Here is a 10866-nt window from a genome sequence, read left to right on the forward strand (position 1 = left end):
TCTTCAGAGTGTAGAATGTCTGAATTAGCATATCGTGTTACCCAGAACTCTAGAGGGCTCAAACTAGCCTCCTGGTTATTAGTGGCACAAATGGAGTTCTGGAATCAAATATACAGGAGTATAAGCTGAAATCAAAGAAGCAGTGTTTAAGCAGTAACTGAGGTCCTAGGAGTGACAACTTCTCCCCAGTACTGCTCCTTTATCTCAAAAGCTTTCAATTCTGGTCCAGCTTTTGTGTGCTCCGTGTCTTCTGGTTCACCTTCTAATCCCATCTCACCCAGCTCCAGCTCAAGTCTCTTTCTCTTTGTTGTATACTTCCTTCAAGGGTAATCAATCAATAGAACTGCTATTATTGGCATATAAGAAAGAAAGTGCTTTAAAAAGCAAGAGATGACAACTTCAAGGGTAATAATAGAAAAGAGCATAACGCCAAATCAGCTTGTTCTTACCTTGAAAGAAAAATTTAAATAAATATCTAATTATCTCAAAGCACACTATTCATCATACATAATAACATATTTTGAAATTAGCTTGCTTTATTTCTTTCTGCATAAACCACATCTCAACTCTCTCTCTTTCCTCTCTAAATGTCAGAATACTCTGCCCTAAACCCAGCTCATGTTCGCATGTTGGCTCTTGTCCTTTTTCTCCACTTTTACTCCCCACGCAGTCTATTCTTTTTTCCAACTATTGATGCTCTCTCTCCCTTTCTATGTGAATTAATTCTTTCTCTCTTTTGCCAGTTCTCTACTTAGCCCATCAATACCACAATATTCACAGACAAGTAGGGAAAAGGGGAGGGGAGAGGAAAAAGTTGTGAACACTCAGATTTAATAGGTTTGCCTGTCACAAAAATTAACATTTAAAACTTGAAAATTGTCTGAGTTTTAAACACTGTCTGAACTTGATAACACATAAGTAATGAGCAAAAACATTTGAAACCCTCCTAAATATTTTGTACACCTGGATATGCCCCCCAGGAAATTCCTAGCAGTGACTGCTACTTTCATTTCCCCCCCAAGTATAGCAGACAATAGTGAAGAGTTCTCATTGGTCCCCTCCCATGAATTCAGTTTCAAAGCTGTTAACACAACACTAGTATTTCAACATTCCTTCAGCTTTACCATCTTTATGTTCATTTTAAATTAAGAAGTCTGAAGCAGATCTTATCAAATCCATGATATTGTTAAGAGCACTTCAAGGTCCTTTTAAAAACAAGAATTACTTACATCAGCTTACTTTATTGCTTCATTTTCTGACTCTAAAGGACACAAAGTATACTAAAGCAATTTAACATGGCCATAACCTACAATTTTAACTTACCCTGAGGGGCCATTTCACCTCTTGTTTTACTTTTCCAGACCAAATCAATAGAGGGAAGAATCAAGTCAAGACACATGTCATAACTGTATTATAGGTCAATGAGGTTTAAACAAATTGGGCTCTACTCATAAATAATTGACTCACAATTTGTACCAGGGTTCAGGGTGAAATGCTATTCACCTGAAACATCTTTAAATTTTATTCTACCTATTGTTGGCACCTGAGGGAACTATAACTACACATAAGTGTGGGTCTACAAGTCAGCCATCAACAAAGACTTTCTCTCAAGAATGTAAAGGGGTAGTAATTCAGTAGGAAACACACACAATCCACCTTGTTCATCACGAAAGAGGTTAAAATAGACCCTTGGTATTCAGAGATTTAACATTTGAGGGTGTGACTAATTGTAAGCAAATTCCAAAAAAATCTGCACCATCTTGCAATTTGTGACTTCGCTGAGGCATGAGTTTAAACTTCAGGTGCTATAAAATTGGTATATGGAAATAGGTGCAACTCCTTAGAAGGGATCCTCAACAGCTATTCAGTATCATTTATGCCCTTAGCTTTCTGGTCCTCTACTTGCTATCACATGTAACTGTCATTAAGGCTTGAGTTTTTAAATTCTTCAGTTATAAATCACAGCATTTGGGGAAATGTGGGGTTATGGTTGTGTTTGTACACTTGAAGACCTACAAAGGGACTCAGTACTGGAATGGGATATAGGAGGAAGTTGATCCTGGAGATCCTGGGAGGGTTTTCTTGTCTTATAAGAGATGGGCATGAGTAGATAGCTCAGTGGTGCTGCCCCTCCCCCCTCTTCTTACCTTGAACAATAATCAGATGCCTGGATCTGTGACCGCCATCTTGCAACTGTGATGTGACATGTGAGAAAATATAAGTCCATTACACTAAACATGGTGGAGAGGAAATAGAGTTGGGACCTTTATGAAATTGTTAAACTGCTACACTCCAGTACCATATATATCTAGACTTCTTGTTTTGTTCGATAATTAAATTTCCATATTGTTAAAAGCTTTAAAAACACTCCTGATTGATATAGTGGTGTGTAATATTGTCCCTCTTCTCCAGGAATTTATTATTGATTCAGGGAAATGAACTCAAATAACTTTAATAACTAATAGAAAAGTATATGAGCCATATGAAAGATGAAAACAAAGGGCTATGAACATTTATAGTCAAGAGGGACCTTGTCCAGCTGGGGTAGACAGAGCGGGAAATCAAAGATCAGGTGAGGAAGTAGAGAGTCAGTTGGGACAGGAAAGGGAGCTCTCAGAGGGATCTGGTTCTGCTGTTTATAAACTATGTAATCTTGAACACGTGGCTTGAACTCCTTAGGCCTCCAATTCCTTTGAAAGGTTTCAAAGGTGATTAGCTAATCTTTGGGTGAAGAACCTAGAGCAAAGTAAACAGCCATGAATTAGTAGCTATTCTTTTTGGAGAAATAGCATAGTGTTCCATAGTCTATCTTAACCAAAGAAATTAGACCACTGATCTTAATCTGCCCTAACCCACCAATATGATCCAATTGAAATGAGATTCATAATGCCAGTCAATGAAAACAGGCAATGCCTACTTAGTGAGTGCAGTAAACAAGAAAGAGGATGGCATCAAAGCTTCTCTACCCTACTCTTCCACTCTGGGTCCTAGGTATACGCAGATAAACCATGGGGTAGAAATCATCCCCGTCTGGGTGGAATGGATGTTACAGCTCCTTCGGGTAAGAAATTAGGATTTATGTATTTTGCAGGCACTGTGTTAAGAAGCTTTACTTCATTTAATTCTCACCTTAAGTCTAAGCGTATGCGTTATTATCCACATTTCACAGGTGAGAGGGCTGAAGTTCCTATAAATTAATGTCTTAAAATCAGATTTCAAGTTGAATAGAAAGATGAAATTCATACTTACTTTATCTGATTTTAGAACCTTCCCTCATACCATTATATCACACTGCTTCCAATTAGAATCGAATCCCTTCTCTTCTCCATGTTCTGAACTGGTTTGAGTGTTTAGGCACATGGCAAGAATATCTTCCCTCTCTCTTCCCTTCGAACACTAGACCAGCAGAGTTAGTTGTCCATAGTTACATTCATGGAAGTAGTGTTGTCCAAGAGATCAGAACTGACATTTATTAGGAACCTACTATGTGCTATTAATGGTGCCGAACACATTAGAATACGTTCTTGCATTTATTCCTCACAACAATGTAAGAAGTAAATACTGATGCCTCTGTTTAATCCAGAGGAAAGTGACAGACTAAGAGGTTAAAGACAGGATTTCTTACATAAAGTGATAGGTAATAAGTGGTAGGGCCAGAACTCAAACACAGGTCTGTCTGTATCCCAAGTTCACATCTTTTCTCCATTCCAGTGTTTCCCCACTGCCACACTCCCCACCCCTAGTTTCCCAGCTCGTCTGTAGTCTTAGAAATAACAGGCCGAATCCCCAGTACTGAAGGGAGCAGAACAGACCTGATTTTGAATTTGTGAGCCATATTATATTCCAAAATTCTTATATCATGGCGGGAAACTTTTAGAAGAGTAAAGATGGTGATTATAAAGCCAGTTATAATCAAACTTAACATGAGAAACTACAAATAATTAACATGGTTATGTATGTTTTGCCACTCTCTAGAATAGGATAATAGCTAGAAACCTGGAAAATTATTTACAAATGCTAAACATGTTAAACACACACACTCACATATTTTGTTTTATCGGAAGTGAGTGTGAAGGAAAAGTTACTAAAGCTACTTCTTCATAATATGCAATAGATCCAAAACGATATTATTTGTGACATGTAACATTGCTTATGAGAGGATGAACTTCTTTTAAAAGTAAGTACATTAGAGACATGGAGAAATGAGACCATCAAGGATTTTTCTCCCCCTTTGTATGAGCAAACTAATTGCTATTTAAGTTTTCTTAATCTGGTGGCTTCTTGAGTTGAAAATTTCCACCTGGAGGAAGTGTTTATGACCATCTTGTAAATATCTACTTTCAAAAATTAATTCATGCACATTAAGTCAGTAGGAATTCTTCATTTATAGGGAAAAAAAGATCAGGTTTGCAACTGGGTCTTTTAAAGGTTCAGGGAGCAGTGCGTGTTCTGAAGTGAAGGCTGGGAAATATTTCTCCAAACATCTGAATCCTAAATCAAATAAAGTTGACAAAATATACTAACATTCTTCAGAAAGATAAAAAATAACAGTTCTGAGAAGAGCAGTCACTATTCCCTAGTGGTTTCTACTAAGAATGTCGTTAGGTTTGTTTGTAACTTTTAACTAAGCCTAGTCATATCCAGACTAATATTTTTGCCCAATGATGAAAATAGCTGTATGAAGAAAAAGCAATGTCTTTTTGTGGTTAAGTCTGTAGGTTTGGAGTCAAACTCCCTGGTTCAAATCTCCCTTAACCAACTGTTTGATGCTGGGCAACTTAATAATCTTCTCTCAGCTTCTGTTTCTTCTGTTACATTTTCCAGTGATAACATATAGAAAGCATTTAGCACAGCACCTAGCAGACAAAATCTTATATACGTTAACCTATATTATTAAATGGGTACATTGAGTCATAGAATAATCTAGTAATATTTTGGTAGGCCATTTGGTAGCAATTTATTTTAAAGAAATTGTAAGAGTTAACAGACTTAATAATTTCAGCATGTAGCCATGTTCCAGTTACTAGTTGAAGTACTTTCCATAATCTAAATTATAATCCTCATAATTATCTATGAGGTAGATACTATCATTATCTCAGTTTACAGTTGGAGCCAGACACTATAGCACAGGGGAGTTAAGTAATGTACCCAAGCACAGGCCACCCTTTGATGGCAGAGCCAGGATCTGAATGAACACACGATTTATACTGGATCCAGTGTCTATGCTTCTCACCACTATATTACATTGCTTCTCTGTGATGCAGCTTAGATGGCCTCAAAAGATCTAATTTATGCCCGTACAAAAAAGGAGACAAATAAAATAAGATAGAATAGTCCCCTCAAATCCTCTTTGGGAGCAGCTAAGAAATAAATTGCACTTACATTATAAATAAATAAATAAATAAAATGAATGAATATATATATATATATATACACATATATATATACAGACCATGTTAAAATTCCATACTCCCCTCTGGCAATGTAGAAGACGATTTTATAAGATTTCACTACCATGAAAAGAGACTGATTCAATTGGCCCCATATGAAAATTGATCTCATTGTCATACAGTGTATGCCCTACCCAGAGACCAAAAACAAACAGACGTGCACAGTGCTGCAAGCAGGGAGGAGTGCTCTGGGTAGAAGCCTACCAGCTGCTGGGCAGGGTTTCAGAGCAGGGGACCTTCGGAGTGTGCCCCTGGCCTACTCTGATTTTCGAGTTTAGAATGAGATTGTAGCCATCCACCCAAATTGATAAGGCTGAGAAAGACTTCGTCTTAATCAAATTAAAAGTTCAGAGTCAAGAAAATAAACACAACCAGAATTCTCACATCAGTTTTTTAATTAATTTTCTTCTTGGTAGGCTAGACATGGGAGGTCAAATTAAATCCAAAGTCTACTTGCTAAGTAAAGATCAGAATATCCCCAACTGCAGCAGTTTTAAACTCTGCAGAAATTAGATTTTTTTTTTTTAAAGGAACTCCTTTATTTACTTATTTATTTATTTATTTTTGGCTGTGTTGGGTCTTCATTTCTGTGCGAGGGCTTTCTCCAGTTGCGGCAAGCGGGGGCCACTCTTCATCGCGGTGCGCGGGCCTCTCACTATCGCGGCCTCTCTTGTTACGGAGCACAGGCTCCAGACGCGCAGGCTCAGTAGTTGTGGCTCACGGGCCTAGTTGCTCCGTGGCATGTGGGATCTTCCCAGACCAGGGCTCGAACCTGTGTCCCCTGCATCGGCAGGCAGACTCTCAACCACCGCGCCACCAGGGAAGCCCCAGAAATTAGATCTTTTGAGGCCATCGAAGCTGCTTCAAGGAGAGGCAACATAAGGTAGCGGTGAAGAGCATAGACACTGAATCCAATTTAAATTGTGTATTCATTCAGATCCTGGCTCTACCTCTTCCCTCAAGTTTTTTATCTTTCTTTATGTTCCCCAGCTGCAGCCAGATCTAACCTCCTATTTCACAGAGAAAACAAAACCATCTGTTAGAACATTCCTCAACTACTCCACCTTAAACCTAAGATATTGTCAAATCTTCAACTTTTCAAAAAAAAATTATCACCTCCTATACACAAGATACTGAGGATACAGAGAAGAATAAGGTATACACCCTGTCCTGGAGTAGCAGTTTATATAGGAAGACCAAAAATGTAAACAGGTAATTGCAAAATTATGGTGGTGGTCATGTGCTAGTGATGTGTGCAGGGTGTTACAGGGAAATATAGAGGCTCACCTAAGTTTTACATCCTTCATTGAACATTTGAGGGAAAGATGGTCCCTTCCATGAAAAGCTTATCCTCTCATCTTTCCTCCTCCTTGTGCTCTCTTTCCCCTCCTTCCTATATCTTCAATTTAACTTTCCCCACTGATTCTTTCTCTTTAGTCTTTGGACAAGCACATTTTCCCCTCACCTTAAAAAACCTTTTCTACACTATTTCTCCATTACAGCACTACCCTAACTTGATTCCGTTCTCTCCCTCCAAAATCCTGAATCAATAGTCTACATTTACATCTACTCTTCCTCAACTCCCATTCCCACCTCAGTGCACTGCAGTCATGCCTCTGACACCACTATTATACCAAAACTACTCTTGAAAAAAGTCACCAATGGCATTCTACATGTCAACACCAAGAGTCTACTTCAATTTTCATTCTAGTAGATTTTCCTGCAGCAACTGAAATCACTGACTCCTTCTTGAAGCCCTTTTCTTCTTTGGCTCTGGTTCTGCTTGCTGCCTCTAGAGCGAATTCCTCTGCAAATGTCTTGGGTAAGGAATTTCAATTCATTTTTTTTGTTTGTTTGTTTGTTTCCTGCATGGACTCTTCTTATTCTATCTTCTTTCCTTGGGTGATTTTGTCTCCCAGGACTTCAGGTACCATCTATATGTGTCAATTAGGTTCCCAGCAGGAAACAGATGGCATTCCCAAATACTGTGACTGAGGAGATTTCATAAAGACTATTTACCAGGGTGTGGGCAGGCCCAAGGGAAACCAGCAAGGAATGGTTAGTACCCCAGGCCTTATCAACCCTAGGCCTGAAGCAATAAGCAAGGGAAGCCCTTAATGGAATCTAGCAAGTAGCTGCCTGGAGAGGGTCACTAGGCAAGAGCTGTGTCCTTTGCAAGAGGGATGCAGGTAGCCTGTGGTGACCTGAAAGGGAGAGAACCATGGACTAAATATCCAGAACTCATTCTCTTCCTGCACTTTAATGTTTTGCTGGTACTTCTTATTGACTAAACCCAATTGGAAGCCAAAGTGCAGCGATGGAATCAAAATAAGTAAGGATTCTAGGGCACAGAGAAGGTTGAAAAGTGTATCTGGAGGGGTAAACGGAAAATATCCAGCACAACTGCTGCATCTCTAATCTTGACTACTCTTCTGAGATCTTGCCCAGTATTTCCATTTCATCTCCAATGTATTTGTATTACACCTTGGTGTCTTAAAATCAATTTGCCCACTTATTCTGTTTTTCCTATAGAATTTTTCTTAGTTACTGGCACAGCAATCTGTTTTCTCTCAACCAAAGACCATGGAATATCCTTGAACCTTCTTTTTCCTTTACCACCCCCATTGAGGTCTGGAGAGTACTTCTTAGAAATGTGTTTTGAACTCTGAACTCTCCTTTCCCATTCTGTTTCTTTAACCAACATCCTTATACTCTCTTTTTGGACTTCTGCAATGGTTTCCCACTAACTCTTTACAACCATTCTTTTCATTACTGTCTTATACCCTTAACATTGCTATCAGTTATCTTCCTGAAACACAGACAGTCATGGCATCCCTTTGTGTAAAACCTTTAACAGATCTTTGTTGCCTTGGCATAAAATCTTTGTACGAGACTTACAAGGCACTAGCCTATGCCTTTAGCATCATGAACTTGTTTATTCAACAAATATGTCTTGAACACTATGTGACTGTCAAGAAACTAGATGCTAGGCAAGGAATATAAAAAAATTGTAGACACACTTTAGTCACTAGACTGCAGTGGGAGTGATAGATGAGTAAACAATTACTAGGAGATATTAGAGAAAAGTTAACTATTGGTACAGGTTTGGGTATGAGAAAGGCATAGCAAAGGGAATAATGTTAAAACTGAAACTTGGAAAATGAGTAGATGTTATCAGGAGTATGGGCATCTCAACAGAGGGGGATGCGTGTTCCCTTGTATAACAGCATAAAAGAACAAGGCAGGTTTGGGGAAAGACAGGTAAAGGGTACAAACAATGGCCTTCAAGAATTGGGTATTTAAAATACGTGTTTTCACTATATGAAAATTATAGGTCATTTTTTTTAATTAGAGGGAAATTTGGGAGGTGATGAAAGAGGTCTGTGTCTTGATTGGGGTTTATATATTTGTCAAAACTTATGAAACTGTACACTCAGATCTGTACTCTTTATTGTATGTATATAATGTCCCATTTTTTTTAAAAAAAGGGTAACCTTGGAGTCAAAGCGACCTGTCCCTGTCCCTTGTCAGTTTTATGATATTGAACAGGTTACTTATCTTCTCTAATTTTTCTGATTTGAAATGATAATACTTCCCCCCTAGGGCTGAAAATGACTCTTTCTGATGCTTAGCATGTAGTAGGTAATTAATAGTTGAGATCTAGCAACTCGTATGTATGTAGGGTTTATCAGGAAATAGAAGGAAGAAATGAAACCTGCAAAGTAAGCAAGAGCATCTCAAAGAGACTTATGTTTGTATTTTTAGAAAAATCACCTGTTTTCAGTGCAAAAGACTGGAGTAGAGACAGACTATGGCAGGGATTTCATTAGAGGACTAATAGCATAAAGATAAAAAGGGCCTGAATAGTGGCAGTAACATAGTTCTCAGGGTGGCAGGTAGGACATGGTGATTGACTATGAAGGAAAGGATGTGTGGTAGTGCCACTTTCCAAGAAAGGAAGCACATGAAGAGGGGCATAAAAATAAGTTTAAATTTTAAAAAATTGTGTTTGAGATACCTCTATGTTTCCAAGAGGGGCACGTGTGGTACACAAGTGGATACATGGTTCTGGACCCTCGGGTTCAGAAAAGAGATGTTATTATACACTTGCCAAGACTGAAATAAGCATTACTCTTCAAGAAACAACCAAAATGAGATTAGTCATTTGTGGAAATGAAGAACTCCAAGATACAGTAAAACAAATAGGAATTTTGACAGCACCTGAGGAAGTTTACATCTAGGAACTTTGCCATCTGTCTTTGTTTTTTTTTTTTTTGGCTGCACGGCTTGCAGGATCTGAGTTCCCCGACCAGGGACTGAACCCCGGCCCACGGCAGTGAAAGCATCGAGTGCTAACCATTGGACCGCCAGGGAATTCCCTGACATCTGTCTTTAGCAATGAAGAAAATCTTCATGGTATAAAAGGGGAGTTCATAAAAAATAGAATCCTGTCTTTTACTAATATGTATGTCACTGAGATAGAAAGCTAATTCCATTAAATATTAAGATCATCCAACTAATTCTTCCACCTGAGTCCTTTTGACTTCAAAGTTTAGTTTCATAAATATTAGATTAGACTGCCTTCTTGGGAAGTCTAATGTATTGCTGATGAAGGCTTGGGAAACACCCAAACGCAATAAGGTGACTAGGGTGTAACCTCTAGTTCTATATGTATGCTTCTGAAGACAGGGGGCCATGTTAGTCTAGGTTCTCTGAGAAGCAAATGTAGACAGAATTTGACATGCAAGAGATTTATTGGGATAAACACCTGTGAGAGAAATAGTGGAGAGAGAGAGGAGGCTGGGAGAGCTGTCTGACCCCTGAGAAGGAGAAAGGGAAGGAAGGAGGAAAGATAGGAATATGTCTGCAGGGACTGTTTGGTGGAATTTCCTGTTTCTGTCATATAACTGTGTTCTTTAGGGTATTTATTAGCCCAGAGAGTGTGAATTACAATTACACAGTGAATGGGATAATTATATATTTACGATATATTTATTATAGATATAAAAGGAAATCATTAGGTTCTTGGAAAAGACAGAAAGCATCTATGGTCCATGTTGTGAGGTGGCAGATGGAGAGATTTTGAAAGTTATGCCTCAGTTATCCTGTGGGTCTGATTAGGCAAAACGTACAATCCCATCTTTGAAGTCCCAAGAAAATCAGCATGTCAATCAAATGTCTACAAATCATATATGACTGACAGGAGCTTGCCACACGATTTAAGGACATTGTGTTTTCATTCATTTTACATAGTGGAATAGGTTTCAAAATTTTTTTATTTGAAAATAATTTCAAATTTGCCAAAACATTACAAAATAAAAATAGTACAAAATAAAAAGAGTGCAAAAAATGACCACGTACCCTTTATATAGATTCACCTGCAGTTGATATTTTACTCCATTTGATTTATCATTTA

This window comes from Balaenoptera physalus (assembly GCF_965194825.1).
Source record: "Balaenoptera physalus genome assembly, chromosome: 2".
Classification (NCBI taxonomy): domain Eukaryota; kingdom Metazoa; phylum Chordata; class Mammalia; order Artiodactyla; family Balaenopteridae; genus Balaenoptera; species Balaenoptera physalus.